Raw genomic sequence first — 16478 nt, 5'->3', positions numbered from 1 at the left:
CATTCAGGAATCCCAATGAGCCAACTAATTTTCTTTTTCCTAGTTACTTGGTTAAAAACAAGCAAAAAAAGAATCCTTGATCTGATATAAGAAGAACACTTAATGCTCCTTAATTTTCAGTGGTTTTATTGAACACCACCTAGTGATAGAAGTTAGCAGTCTCCATATTGTGTTAAGCAGTCATATTTGGTCAGGATATCTCTTCTAGATCCAGCGATTTCCTTTCACCACCCTTTCATGCATTCCCAAGGAGTTTCCTCCACATAGATCAAAGCATCTATTAGAGCTGAGGAATCTGTCTTTCCATGAGAAGTGAGAGATGTCATTGAATAGGTACTTTGAACTAGAGATGATAAAGTTTCAAACATTGTACCTGCTTCAATGCTTCCCATAATATCTAGTCTCTCTAGTTTTATGCCGCTCTTTTTTATGTATATAAAGACATGATTTTGCCCTAAATCATTTTTTTCATTATAAGTCCTCTCCTTCCTCATTTTCAATAATATAAATAAGTGAATAAATAAATAATGCTAAGTAAAGAATGACACACCGATCTATATAGAGAAAAGTTAATAAGCAACACTTTTCTAGGCTATTTGTGTCTGAGTTTTTGTGTCTCCCCTCTGATACATGAGTTAGCATATCATCCATACGACCCCAAGATAGAGAGTGGAGGTTCTAACCACCTTTATAAAGGTTATAAATCCTCTCTTCAGACAATAATCCAATGAAATTGTCCAGACACTTGCTAGATAATAATGGGCACAAATACTTTCCATGTCAGTTGTCCTTTTGTTTTCACTTCTAAGGCAAGTCAAGAAGTTCTTCTCTTTTTCTCACTTTTTATACAGATAAGTTTTCTCCTGAGACAAGATTGCCTTAGCACCAACCATCATAGATATGATCCAGCATTTCCCCTTTGTCATCTAATATTTAGTATATCTGTTCTCAAATGGTCACATCAACAAATTATTGTAGACAAAGATGCCAAAGCTTGCTGTAGAAGAGGAGCAGCAGACATTTTGCTCTTCACTGATCTCCATTCTGGAACTTCCTAAAAAGGACAGAGCATCTCTGTTACTCATTAGAGATGGAGCTTTTCTTATTTTAAAATGGAAAGGTGGACAATCAATTTTGGAGCTGCCACACCATCTTACCATTACTCCAGCTAGATTTTAACCAGTTTCCTTTTTCCCTTCCTATGGTCTGACCATATGCCCTATACAATAAACTCTAGTGGCTCACTCTCCAGGGTCAAATATAAATTCCTCCATTTGGCTTTTAAAGCCCTTCTCTATCCTTGATTCCCCCTACCTTTCCAGTCTTGTTAACACCTTACTACTATGTATTCTGTTATCCAGTAACACAAGCTTCCTTGTTTTCTTTGATTACAATTCTTTATATCAAAAACTTCAAGGGCTTTCTCTTACTGTCTCCTATATCTGGGACACTCTACTTTTCTATCTCTGCCTCTTTGATTCCCTATATTCTTTTAAGACTCAGCTAAAGTCCCACCTTCTGCTAGAAGCAGCTCCCAGTCCTTAATAATAGTGCCTTACCTCTGAGACTAGTACTGATTAATACTTCAAATACCTTGATTGTATATAATTTGTGGCAAGTTGTCTCCTTCATTAGTCTGCGAACTCCCAGAGAGCAGGAACTGTTTTTGTTTGTTTGTTTTTGTGGCTTTCTTTGTTTGTTTGTTACCTTTCTTTGTATCCCTTGAGCATATCACAGTGCCTGACATATAGGCACTTAATAAATTCTAGTTCATTCACACACGGCCTTTAAGAGACAGGGTTAAATCACATGAGAAATTTAAATGTGTGTAGAGAAAAATGATTTTCTCCTCTTCATTCAAAAGGCTCTCACTTAAATTTCTGTAGTAATTAACCCTAATTTATAAAGGCCATGCAAAAAGAGAATTCAAATTCAACTCAGTCAAGCACAGGTCTCCCACCACCAGGAGATTATTTCCTCCACCCTGGGGGGTCAGGTAATAGGTAAATGATGATATGTGTAAGGAGGAGAAAGATGCCAGAGCTTCTGACCAGGAACTCATTCAGTTTTTAGGAACATCTGAAAATGACAAATGAATCTACCATTCTACTGTCCAGTCAGTTTTTACTCTTTGAGCTTACAAGCTCAGCTGGCATCAAGTACCATGGGAAATAAAATGAAAACCTACAGAACATAAAATCACAAAATTCGAATTCTGAAACAACTAAGCATATATTCAAATGAAAGAATGACATTGTTTAAATTATTTATAATTTATTTATTCTAAGGAATAAAATACAATAAAATAAAATACATAAAATAAAACAAGTCACTATAAACTCATTAAAAATTGATTGAACAACCAAGTTTTCCATCCAAATGGAATAAAAGAAAATTCTGAAAGGATCCAGTTGCCAATGAAAAGAAAGTGATGTCCAACATTTGGAGAAAGAAAAATATTAAGACTTGCTTATCTTTCTTTTCTATTTGGTGGAGAACAGGATCTTAGGATTGTGATTGAAAACAAATCTGTGGAGATAGGGTTGTATAGTCCACCAAGTACTGACTTCTAAAAAATAATTACACTTCAATTATTTTACATTAATATTATAAAATTTTGAGTTTTCAATTCTCTCCCTCCATCCAGTTCCCCAACATATATGTGAAGTAATGCAAAGCATGTTTTCATATTAGTCATATAGGAAAAAAAAAAAGCCAGAAAAATAAAGTGAAAATGAATTGTTCAATCTATGCTTAGAATTCATCAGTTCTTTCTTTGGATATAGATAGCATTTTTTTTTAGTCATTTGGAATTGTTTTGAGTGATTTTATTGATTAGAAGATTTAAGTCTTTCACAGCTGATCATGATTACAATATTGCTGTTAGTGTATACGATGTACTCTTGGTTCTGCTGACTTCACTTTGTGTCATTTTCTATTAGTCTTCTTAGATTTTTTTCTTCCCCTAAAATATGTCCTTCATCATTTTTATAACACCATAGTATTCCATCAAATTGCATAGCGCAATTTGTACAGACATTCCACACTGATGGGCATCTCCTCAATGTTCAATTCTTTGCTATCACAAAAAGAGTGACTATAAAATTTTTGTGCATACAGGTCCTTTTTTCTTTTTCTTTAATTTCTTTGGGATAAAGACCCAGTAGTGGTATTGTTGGGTAAGAAAGCAAGCACAGTTTTACAACTTTGGCACATAGTGCCAAACTCTCTCCAGAATGGTTGGACCAGTAAGAATTTGGGACTTTTGTTGTAATTTATGGTGAGTTTTTGGTATTTCATTCAGTTCTTACATTTTTCTAAGAATAGGCAAGAGTTTCTCTCTTTTTTCTTTCTCTCTCTCCATACACACACACACACACACACACACACACACACACTCTCATGTAAATGTATTTATATGTACATAAACACATATAATAAAGGGTATTATAACAAATGCTAATAGGTGTTATATAAAAACGAATATACACATAATACAGTTCTGTATACACACACGCGTGCGTGCTTATTTAAAAACAATCAAATATTAAGTGAGGCAACCTTACCATAATGCAGTAGTGTCAAATCTTGGCATGCTATATATTGACTTCAAAGAACAAAATTTCACATTATCTATATTTTATTGTATTTTTATTTGGTTAATACGTCCCAATTACATTTTAATATGACTTCTGGGCATTCTTGAGTGTTGCAGACTGTGTTTGAGAGGGGAGAGGAAGCTCCTATTTATCATATCTCATATAATGTATAGAGATATAATCTTGTGATCAGGAAGTTTTCCCTCTGACACACACTAGTTGTGTGACTGTGGGCAGATCATTTACCTTTTCAGTATCCTAGGTATCTGGCAAAGACTCTAAAGTGAAGCCCAGTTGTAGATCTAGATTGCTTAGAGGAGTACATTTTCTTAGCAGTTGTTCACTATTATTATAAAATCACAAGTTTAGATGTACACATGCACATACACACACATACACATCATACTCACATACATATACATTCCAGAGTACGTATGCATGTAATATGTACACACATATTTGTTTGCCTATACTTAATCCTCAGAGAGAAAATGACAAATAGTTATAAATACTGCCTTCTTCATAGAGTGCAAAAAGGATACTTTCATTTCAAAGATTTTAAATATCAGTGCTATTTAGTTCAAACAAGCTCCCTCCTGAAAACATCTGGAAATGAAGGAGGAGAAGCAGACAGTACAAAGGGGGCTATTTTTAATACAGAATAATCATTTATAATTAACTGCAGCTGTCAATGTATTCAAAACCCTAAAATCAATAATAGGGAAAGATAATTTCCTATTCAGCTTCAGTGGAGAGAAACATCTGAATTATGACCCTTTTTCATTTACTATAAAATGAAATAAATAACATTTTCTGCTAATATTTCTCGTTTAGAGCCAAAGTTACATAACAATCTATAAAAAAGACTCGACAAACATTCATGGGGTAAAGACCTAGAAGGACATTAGTGATCATGTACTTTAGCCTACTCATTTTACAAATGACGTAACTGAGAACTGGAAAAGTCAAAATGTTCTATACTGGTGGTACAGAGTAGATCCAGGATTTGAACCCTGACTCCAAAACCAAGTGTTCTTTTCATTGTACTGTGATGCCTCCTAAGACTATTTCTCTATTGGAATGTTATTTTATCTTCTTACCTTTTTTTTGTATTAAGGCCTTTTCATATTCCCATATACTACTTGTAGAATTTAATGTAATTCAAGAAGTAGTTATTTTCCTGTAAGGTAAACAAGAGATTTTGAGTACATATGTAAGCAGGACTTCCAAGGGTAGTTTAGGTGGCATAGTGGATAGAGTGCTGGGCCTGGAGTCAGGAAGATTCATCTTCCTGAGTTCAAATTCAAGTTTAGACACTTACTAACTGTATGACCCCAGGCAGGTCACTCAATCCTGTTTACCTCATTTTCCTCATTTCCAAAATGAGCTGGAGAAGGATAGGGTAAACTGCTCCAATATCTTTGCCGCAAATGGAGTCCCAAGTGTCAAATGTAACTAAAAAAAGAAAACAACTGAACAATAATGACTAACAATATGCTCATCTTGTTTTTCCTTCTTGATGCAGAAGAATGTGTGCCTGGATGAAGGGGAAAATATGGAGTTATTTGTGACAGCTGGTGTGATTTTTAAAGGTACCACATGCTTTATCCACTTTAAGAATCAATGTCAGAATAAAAGAACCATTTCATCTCTGTTGGAACAATCTTTCTCCCTCCACCTTGGGGCCATGCACTTTTTGAAAGATACGGAGTCTATAAAAGATGAATGTGATCCTACACAGAGTATCAGATGCAATGTTTTGCATTCAACTTCTTCCTCTCAATACTAACCCTACACACATACACACGCACACACACACACACACAAACACACACACAAACACACACGCATGCACGCACACACACACAGCAACAGCAGCAAAGTTTTTAAACGACATGATTTATGCTCTATAGCAGGTAACATTGGGTTATCATTCAGCCTCAAGTGTCTGTGTGTATATATATATATATGATGGAAAGTTTCTATGGAAAGTAACATTTTGTGCTTCAGCTTGCCCACCTGTGTAAAGTACGTATGCTAAGTATGTATTGATATGAGTATTGATATGTATCTCTGGGATTATACCCACCCTACCTTAGGGACACTCCACTGCCTGCTTAAAGATAAGAAAGGCTTGCTCTCCTATCACAACAGTAGTTTAATAAGGTTTTCTTTTAAGGGATAGGTTTTTTGTTTCTGGGATAATTCTTATATTCTCTTGTTTAGAGTCACTCTTTATGTGTTGACTTGCCCCAATATACTATGCTTACATTCAAATGCGCTTTCTTGGTTACTTGTTGCTTGTGTCTACGCCAAATGCTTAGCAGGTGTTTAATGTATATTTAATCTCCTTTTCCATATATCTATGAAAAAATGAAAGTCTCACTGTATTTATTTACTATATTTACTTTACTATTATTTACTATATTTATTTATTTTTAGTTTTCTACTTTTGTTTCTGTAAGATTTGGGGTTCTAAATTTTCTCTTCCCTCTCCTCCCCAAGATAGCATATACAGGCTACACAAATATATATACATATGTACATACATACATACATTATATATATATATATTCATATTCAATGTATTTCCACATTAGCCATGTTCTAAAGAAGAATTAGAACCAAGGGGAAAAGACATGGTAAAGAAGAAAAAAGAGCAAATAGTATGCCTGCTATCCTTTGACCATTTATCAACTGGGAAATGGCTTCTATTCCTATAGCTTTGATTTAGTTCTTTATATATTTTAGAGATGAGACCTTCATCAGAGACACTGGCTGTAATTTTTTTTTTCCTCAGCTTTCTGCTTCCCTTCTAATCTTGGTTGCACTGGCTTTGTTTGTGCATAAACTTTTTAATTTAATGTAATCAAAATTATCCATTTTGCACTTCATAATGTTCCCTATCTCTTGTTTGGTCATAAATTCTTTCATTACCCATAGATCTGACAGGTAAACTACTCCTTGCTCTCCTAATTTGCTTATAATGTCACCCTTTATATCTAAATCTGGTAGCCATTTTGACTTTATTTTGGTATATAGTATAAAATTTTGGTCTATGCCTAGTTTCTGTCATACCATTTCCCAGAAACTGGCATTTTGGGGTATATCAAAAAATGAATTATTATATTTACTGACTACTGTGCCTTGTGTTCCTAACCTGTTCCACCTAATCTATCACTCTATTTCTCAGCTCTTACCAAGATGTTTTGAGGATTTCTGCTTTATAATATAATTTTAGATCTAATATGGATAGGTTACCTTCCCTTGCATTTCTTTTTATTAATTCCCTTGATGTTCTGGAACTTATGTTCTTCCTGGATGAATTTTGTTATTTTTTTTCTAGCTCTATAAAATAATTTTGATAGTTTGATGAATATTCCATTGAATAAATAATTTAATTTATGTAGAAATGTCAATTTTATTTTATTAGCTCAATCTACCCATAAGCAACTGATATTTTTCCAGTTATTTAGCTCTGACTTTAATTGTATGAAAAATGTTTTGTAATATTGTTCATATAGTTCCTGGTATTGTTTTGGCAGGTAGACTCCTAAATATTTTACATTGTCTTCAGTTATTTTAAATGGAATATTTTTTTCCATCCATTGTTTGTCTTTGTTAGATATATATAGAAATGTAGATGATTGATGTACATTTATTTTATGTCTTTCAATGTTACTAAAGTTATTTATTTCAAGTAAATTTAGATATTATTAATGCTGAATAAGACAATGAAGAAAATATCAAGCACCTTTTATAATCATTTCTACATATCAAAAGTTTCTTCCCCAAAAGTATTAATAATGGATAGGAAAGTTCAAATACTGATATTCTGGAGATTCTTTAACTCTCACAAACATACATGAAGAGAATACAAAAAACTATTCTTCTCAGTTTACAACAAAAATTTTTAAGTGGGGATACCTACTGATTGGGGAATACCTGAAAAAGTTGTGGTATGCAATTGTGATGGACTAATACATAAGAAATGATGAACTCAACGATCTTAGAAAAACATCAATTGACTTACATGACATAAAGGAGAGTGAAACAAACAGAATCAAGAGAATATTATATGCAGTAACAGTTCTATTGTTTTAAGAACAACTATGAACAAATAACTCATTGTGACTATTACAGATACCCAAATTAACTACCAAGAACATATGAAGGAAGACACTATCTGTGGTGAGAAAAAGAATCGTTAAATAGAAGTATATATATAAAAGGATTTTACACACACACACACACACACACACACACACACACACACACACACACACACACAGATTTGTGTCTAATGGTAGTAACATCCAGGGTAGGGAGAGGGGAAAAGACAATAAAAAGAAATTTGCATAATAACTGTAATATATTTAAAAGAAATAGCCAGTTGTACATAATAGATTTAGAGTTTCATGTACAAGTGTCTTTTTTATTATACTATATCATGGAATTGCTTATTTTGTTTCATAAGTTTAAAATAAAATAAATAAAACTAACAGAAATAAACTTGTAAAGTCTCTGATGATATATACGTGGAGAAACATATCAGAGAAAAACTTGCCAACAATACCCATTACTATTATTATGGAAATCCAATGGGATAAGCATTCCCTGTGAAGAGGTATTCTACATGTTGCTGTTTCTTTTTGACAAACTTTTGGTTTCATCAAGTCCTAAAGCATAGTGATACCTTCTCAACCTCATTCTTTGTCTGAATCTCTGTTACTGTCAGTCTCCTTGTATCTATCTGTCCAGATAACTGTAGCTACAGAAGTCATAGTTATAACTACAGAGATGAAAATATATAGGTATTAGTATATGTATGCATGCCATATGTTAGTGTGTGTGTGTGTGTGTATGTATGTTTTGGAAATCTAGAATAATTTTGAAGTATGAATGAAGGATTTCTTTTTAGAGGATACCCTTTAAGGTGGCATTTTCCACAACAAAGGCAAATGCTGTTAAAACTAATCCATACATAATGAAACTAATGGAATCTTGTGTTCTTTACATCTTTCAGTAAATTATTTATATGATGATTTGCTCTTTTTCCAGGACTTTGTTAAAAGTCTTTTCAGCATGGTAGAACCTAAAAGAACTTACACTATGTTGGTAAAGTCTTTGTATAACATACTATTCTATATTTCTGAAAGGGATGGAATAGTCTAAACAATATGTGTTACCACAAAACTTTTCCAAAGCAAATGCTTGAAAAGAGAACTCTGCATGACCAAAACATGCTATCTACAAGAGATGTCACATTTACTAGACCTTGAATCACAAAATCTTTCAGAGAGACAACCAGAAAAAGTAATCAGGTGCCCAGTAATCATGCTACATGCCAGTTCTCCTTTACCCTTGCTCTAACTCCAACTATTCATTTCAGAGACAAATAGCTATTGTCCGAAAATGGACAACACTGAAGAAGAGACGTGGTTAAGAATACCTTCTGACAACATAAGGAGAACATTTTCTTAGGAAGTGACAGGATGGATCTCCTTTAGAGGAGACTTTCTGTTTTCTCAAGACAAGTTTGAGTGGTGGCAGAATCCTTATTGTATAAATGGTGGAATTCAATTTAAATAAGAACACAAAGTTCCATAGAACTAAGAAATAAACAAGTGAATTAGTCATTGCTTGTTGATGGATTTCTTATTACCCCAGTAGTAGCAATGATGCCACATTTGTAATAAATTCAAAAATATTAATTTTGGGATAGTGTTAAATTATTACTAAAGATAAATGGTTATTGAATCATATTTCATTGTCTTATAAATTTCCCCTACAAATATGGGCATAATTGTATTAATTCTTTATGGTCTTGTTTTTTGGATGACACATCAATTCATTTTGAAAAATGTTTTCCTAGCATCTCCTGGCTAGGGGAAAATAAAGCACAACACCAACTCCAGTAGCAACTAAAATTACACGTGAATCAAAAATGGTAGATTCTCATCAAAACAACATATATTGAAATGGAAGATGATCTGGTTAAGAAGGGGACACTTTATTGTCCTTAAATGTTGACTAAGTAAAGCATGAGTCGTTTGGGGTAATAATGAGGGAGTAATGAAGCCAATTGCTTTAGTCATACTTCTATCGAAATTTCTGAGGAAAATATTTCTACAGAAAAAAGGTCAGGCTTTTTTTCTTCTTTTCTTTATAGATTCATTTAGGTTATCCCATCCCTTCCATACTTAGATACAGTAATTTTTAAAAGATAGGTTAGAAAGGACTAATTACTTCACGTAGCTCAACATTGTTTCTAGGACAAGTGGAAGGAGGAAGAAACTTTTGAAAAGGGTATTGCCAACAAAAAATGAGTCAGTTATGTATGTCATCTTAATACTTGAAGAAAATAATTTAGTGTATTCCTCCAGTAGATTATCAGCTCCATGAGGAAGAAAACTGGGCTTATATAATTTTTCTCCAGTGTACTCAACATTTTCTTTTTTTTTTTTTCATTTATAATCTCTTGGGGGGGGTCACATCATGAATGAACTCAGATGCCATTTGTGAAGGAAATCCCCAGAGTTTAGGGATTCTATCCACTGGTGCAGTTGGGTAACTTATTAGTTCTTGAGAGTTTCCTGGCATACGTAGAGGTTAAGCACCTTGCTTATCATGATATACCTCTCATGTATCAGCAGCACAGTCTGTATCCAGATTTTTCTTACTTTGATGAAGAAGTACTGCCACCTGCTATTGCACATAGAGGATGCTTAGAAATTTTTTTTATTTAAACTTCATCATAAATCAGTTTGACAGACTCAGACTCCAACTCATAATGAAATATCATTTCACTACTGACTGTAGTGATAATAGATAACTTTAAAATAGTGCTTTAATATTGGCAAAGGACTTTACTGATATAATTTCATTTGATCTCAAGGGAAAATAGTTTTACCAAAGTTACCAAATGTCTCTTAGGAAAATCATAAAAGAAATTCATTTATGTATTCATTCCTTCTTTTTAAATGTATTACGGTCTTCTACATGAAAAATATTACACTATACACTCTACAGTACAAGCATATTGTCAAGTTATATTCTGTACTTTCTAAGAGTTTATGGTCTAATTGGGGGAATCAGACATATAGATTTTTTAAAAAATCTATGATACAAAGTTGGATGTGACAAAAACAAGAAGAAAAACAGTAGGAATAAGCTACTGCTGAGGAATGCAGAAGGAGTTATGAGGGAGATCAGGTAAGGCTTTATGGATGAAGTTCTACTGAAGTACATTTTAAAGGACAGGGAAGTAGTTTGATAAGAAAATGGAGAGAATATTTCAGGTAGAAATGGTAGCCCAATTAAAGATGCTAGATAACAAAATTTTAACAGCCTACTATATTCCAGAAACTTTGGTTTGATGTGTTCTAAAAATATTGTCTCATTTTATACTTGCAATAATATTAGATATTATGGATGTCTGGTGATTATGCAAGGTATGAGTAAGAGAATGAGTATATGTGTGTGTGTGAATGTGTGTGTGTGAATGTGTGTGTGTGAATGTATGTGTATCAGCCTTGCATAACATTTTTAGAAAAAAATGAACATGTGCTAGACCATAAAAGTAGAAAAATTCATAAAATATAGAGAAGGCAAAAATATAAGGGGAGAATCATTCAATAGAACGTTGCAACTAAAAAAATCTGAAGATTTTGAACAAGATAGAAGTTCTAAAAGTAAAGTGGAAAAAAAATCAAAGAAGATGAAATCAAAATTGAAAAAAAATAAATTGGCAAATGAATTAGGATGCACTTTCTTTTAAAAATACCTCATAAAGTAAACTACATATTTTATATTAAAAAAATTAAACTAAACTACCAAATCTAAAATGAAAAAGAAAATTTAACAACAGATGAACAAGTGAAATTCTTAGAAAGTATTTTTGAAAATGCATTGCAATAAAGGCTTATAACTTAAAATGATATAACTTAAAGAGTAAGATATATATCCATTTTAGTATGTTGTCTGACAATTTTTTATTTTTTTCTCAATTATATGTAAACAAAATTTTTACATTTTTTTTTAATTTTAAGTTCCACCTTTTTTACATCTTTCCCACCCTTCCATATTGCCTCAAGAAAACAAGCAATTTGGTACTGATCGTACAGGTGCAACCATGCAAAATGTTTTCATATTAGACATGATGCAAAAGCAAACACAGCAAAAAAGAAAAGAAATAAATTTTAAAAGCATGTTTCAATTTTCATTCAGACTTCATCAATTCTTTCTCTTTAGGTAGAAAGCATTTTTCATCCTTTTGTCTTGGATCTTTGTATTGCTGAAAATAGCTAAGTTATTTACAGTTGATCATTGTACAGTAACATTGTATAATGTTACTAAGTACAATGTTCTTCTAATTCTGCTCATTTCACTTTCCATCAGTTCATGGAAGTCTTTCCAGGCTTTGTTGAAGTAATCCTGATCATCCTTATATCACAATGTGACATGGTAAAAGTCTGAGAGATATAATTTCTGGGTAATTAATAATCAATTTTATTAATTATGATTAACAGATAGCTAGTAAAAGAGATGATAATTTGACTTTCCCTCATAACCCAAAAAATGAATCATAGAGGTCTCAGCAACAACAAAATACAACATTCATTTCTATTAAAAACAATAGAAAGCAAAGGAATACATGGAGTTTTATTTTAGATGATAAGTACTATTTATCTAAAATCGTCAGCAGGCATTATCTGTAATGAAGGTAAGCTAGAAGGATTTCCAGTAAGGTCAGGGGTGACAGAAGGATTCTCATTATCATTGTTATTATGCAGTATTATTCTAGAAATGTTATCTATAGGAATAAGACAAGAAAAATAAATTAAGGGAAGTAGAATAGGAAAAGTGGAAACAAAACTATCACTCTTTCCAGATGATATGATGAGAATTTTAGAAAGTCAATGAAAATGGTGGAAATAACTAACAAATTCAGCAAAGATGCAAGATATAAAATAAAACCACTCAAGTCACCAGCATTTGTATATATTACCAACAGAGTCTCTCAGGAAGAGATAGAAAAAGAAATTTCATTTAAAACAACTACAAACAACATAAAATACTTGAGAGTCTACCTGCCAAGAGAAAGATAGGAACTACATAAACACAATTACAAAACATTTTCATGCAAATAATATCAAATAGATGAAATTGGAGAAATACTAAATGCTCATAGATAGGCTGAGCCAATATAATAAAAGTGAGAATTCTACCTAAATTTATTTATTGAGTGGCACAGATGCAAAGTAATAGAAAATTGAATTTAGAAAAAGTTGAATTTAAAATATTAAATTCCATGGCATTATTAACACCTATAAAGTGCAAGACGTTCAATCACAATTTGGGGACACAAGCCAGAAATGAAATTGTGCCTATTTTCAAGAAGCTGAAATCAAGTCAATACCACTACCACTACAGCCAGCAACAATGACAACTTTAAAATAGAAGTTGCTTGGATTAGAGGAAAGAGTGCTGGATTTGGATTTAGGATACCTATATTTGAATCCTACTTCTTGCTCTTGTTATCTGTATGATTCTAGGGAAATCATTCAACATTCTGGGACCCATTCTATAAAATTTGGGACTCGGAATAGATGTCTAAAATTTCTTTTATCTTTAAATCAATAATCCTATGACCACTTTTCATTTAAACTCTGTATAAATCCTTAAGTTAAACCTTGTGCCTAGAACGTAACAGGCATTTAACAAATCATGAATGAATGAAGCAAAGTACTGGACATCTTCAGAACTGTCACAGATAATTTGGTTCTTTGATTAGACTATATTTACTGAAAGTGATATGGATGAATTTTTGATGCCAAAAAGTTGTCTCCCATGAGACAACTTACAAGTTATCATTAAGGACAAAGGGATGATAATCAGGCCATAAATAGCTTGTGATGCGTATCCCTATCATGTCAATACCTTGGCTGTACTAAGATGCAGAGCATGACTAACTCAGAACCTGAGGGTAAGATATTCAATTACTTTAATAAAATACATATTGACTAAGTCCCATAAAACCGTTCCATGAGGTAGTAAAAGTAGTCCATAAAAAAGGAAGCAGATAATCAGGCATAGAGAGCATAAACAGTCCATACTGAATTTGCCTGGGGTCTCAGAAGTTTCACTGCCTTTTTCTTCCTGGTCTTAGACATGTCCATATGTACTCTTTGTCCAAAGGGCCCACTGTTGGGTATCTAATCAGTTCTAGTGATGAATAGATTATTTCAGACTCTCTTAGGTCTGTTTCATAATGTCTTGGTTAATTAGGAGAAAACGCACATTACAAGGAATAGACAGCAAAGCTTAGGGGAACACTACAAAGAATTACAGTCAAGATTTGCAGCAGTAGTTATTAACTGTATGCTTTACATTTTCATTTTGAGAACTTGAAAATAAAATGGATGCTATTTGTAGATTTAAAGTATCCCTCATAATTTGCCATCATATATATTTTCACATTGAATTAAGTATCCTGTTCTTATCAATAACCAGTATGCTCCCAAATTTAGTGTTCTTCCATATGTCAATTCATACAGAGAAATCAGACACAATTCAAGTCAAATAATGAAGACAGTTAATGCACAGAAAATATACAGCCACCAAATGGATTGAGGATTTCAAAAAAAAAAAGCTACAAAATAAAGACTTTTAAAAGAAAAAATCTGAGTATTGCTAAGTAGCTTTCTATTATCAACACTCAAATTCCCAACATTTAAATAAATTTTCCAGAGACAAGTTAGACATTTTACTTTTAGTCCAGTTCTTCCCACTCTCCTTTTCCACCACTAAGCTCAAAATACATTATCAGGGGTTGAGTATAAAGTCTTCTGGGAAAACATTTCTAGATACAATTGCAGCTGCATCTGTGTTATTGAACATGTGGCTGAAAACACCTTCAAAAGGCAATTACTAAACACTGGCCATCAGGTCTCCTAGAACTGATACTTGTTGGGATTGGAAGCTCAAATCCGTGTGGACGGTCTCGGGCGGGTAAAAGTGGGACTTCTAAATCTTAGAGTCTTAAGAGGCCCTCCATGAACAGCGGGGGTTCGAGAAGGTCAGACTGAGCTAGCTCAGCTAGCTCGGGTATTTCCGCCTCTCCCCGGGAGATACGTGATGGGTGGAGTCTCCCTGCCCTCGAGGTCGTCCCAGATTGGAGCACACCTAGTTACCTAACAGCACGGTATTTAGATGCAAACTGTGCGGCTGAAGGTTAAGTAGGATTGAGGAAGCCTGAAAGCTCTTAGCACGTGAGGAGCCAAAGAGGACAGTAGACTCCGTTTCTTTTCTTTCCTCTCTCCCCTCCCCCTCTCTCCCCACTTGTACTTCTACTTCCAATCCCTTAAGCTTAGCCTCCTTAGGAAATCTCCCCCTCTTCCTCCTAAGGAAGACCTCCCTGCACTTGTAACTACACCCTGAAATAAAGCTCAACCCTTGTTCGACTCTGGAACGTCCTTTCTCTCATACGTTTATCCGGCGTGGCCAGCCGAAGACATCGGAGGTGAGGTAAGAAAGACTCGGGTAGCCCAATACAGGCCTCTAGGCCTGGCAGATACTGACATTCACTGCTCCATCCCTTGCTACAGACTGATCCACTGCTGTGTGATGTATATTTGGAACAAAACATCTCTTCTGAGTTAAGGAGAAGTGTTGTGCAACATGAGCAGATTCATCCTCACTATCACTAATGGTATCTGATATGGTTTCTTCAGTGGAGGTACCCTGCCTGAAAATAATGATTCATGATCTTCCTCTCCCTGTTTCCTGAGACTCCTTTCAGCTATTCTTTCTCCACTGATTTGGAAGTGAGCTAAAGAATATTTTAGAGAAGTGTTTGCATCAAGTGAAAGTGTTCTAGGACCTATTAACTAGCCATCTAGTAAAGTTAAAGGTCAGACACAAGTAGACACAAGAGGCATCACAGAACCACAAGTCTGGGCTGATCCACTGTCTACCCCAATTGCAGAGCCCTTTCTTGTTTAGTTAACTGCCTTAGAATCACAGTCCAGCTGAAATTCAGAAACTCCTTTCTTTGGTATATCTTTTATTCCCTATTTAATTTTCATCTATATTTGTTTCTCTTTTATTGAACCATGTTTTTATGATCAGCAACATACAGAAATCCATCAGTTAACATTTCAGTGGTTTGTTGTTTTTTGTTTGTTTCTTTGACTTAGGAAAAAAGCATCTTCTAGCTCTGTGCTGGTGCATACTGTCACTACCCATTTCTTCATTCCTACTTTCAAGCATATTTTCCATTACTTTTACTGGCTGCTTTAAGTTACTCCGTTGATAACAAGGTTGGATTGTCAAGAAAGTTCTGAGGAATCTCTTATTGATGCAGTGCACATTTTTTTCCAAACCACGTATCTTCCTTTAACACAAATAGCAGAATACATTTTTAGAAGAAAGCCTGACTGGGTGAACACGTTTTCACACAGATAGCACATTTAGGTCTAGTAAGAGAAGGTCTGGCATCGGAACACCCATTGGCCTTCATGATTGTGGGAAACACATTTGTTGAGTGATCAATTTTACCGCAGCTAGCCAACATTTCTATTATAGAATGCCATTGAGGTTTCTAATAAGACAAAAACAATCTTTTTCATAGACAGTCAAATTAGAGTACTTTTTCCTCACTATTGATTTATTATTGGTGTTGCAAAGGGAGACTCTACTTGCATCTATTTCTCTGTGAACTAGCATTATTGATTTTTTAGTACCAGTTAACTTAAACACAACAATATTGTTGGTTCCATCAAAACTCTTTAAAAAATTCAAGGTATTTACATCTATGGATTTTGTCCATGAAGACTGTTCCATCTCACCACAACCTCAAAATCTATTATTTTACTT

At 33.8% G+C, this 16478-nt stretch overlaps 1 pseudogene; it reads right to left on the bottom strand.

Annotated features, from left to right (window-relative positions):
* Nucleotides 1-15161: 15161 nt before the first annotated feature.
* On the bottom strand, nucleotides 15162-16176 carry LOC140519505 (E3 ubiquitin-protein ligase RNF146 pseudogene; annotated as a pseudogene).
* Between the last annotated feature and the right edge of the window lie 302 nt (nucleotides 16177-16478).

Source organism: Notamacropus eugenii, chromosome 1, assembly GCF_028372415.1.
Source record: "Notamacropus eugenii isolate mMacEug1 chromosome 1, mMacEug1.pri_v2, whole genome shotgun sequence".
NCBI classification, from domain to species: domain Eukaryota; kingdom Metazoa; phylum Chordata; class Mammalia; order Diprotodontia; family Macropodidae; genus Notamacropus; species Notamacropus eugenii.
The sequence above is the reverse complement of the archived record's forward strand: the minus strand, read 5'-3'. Positions and strand labels throughout refer to the sequence as shown.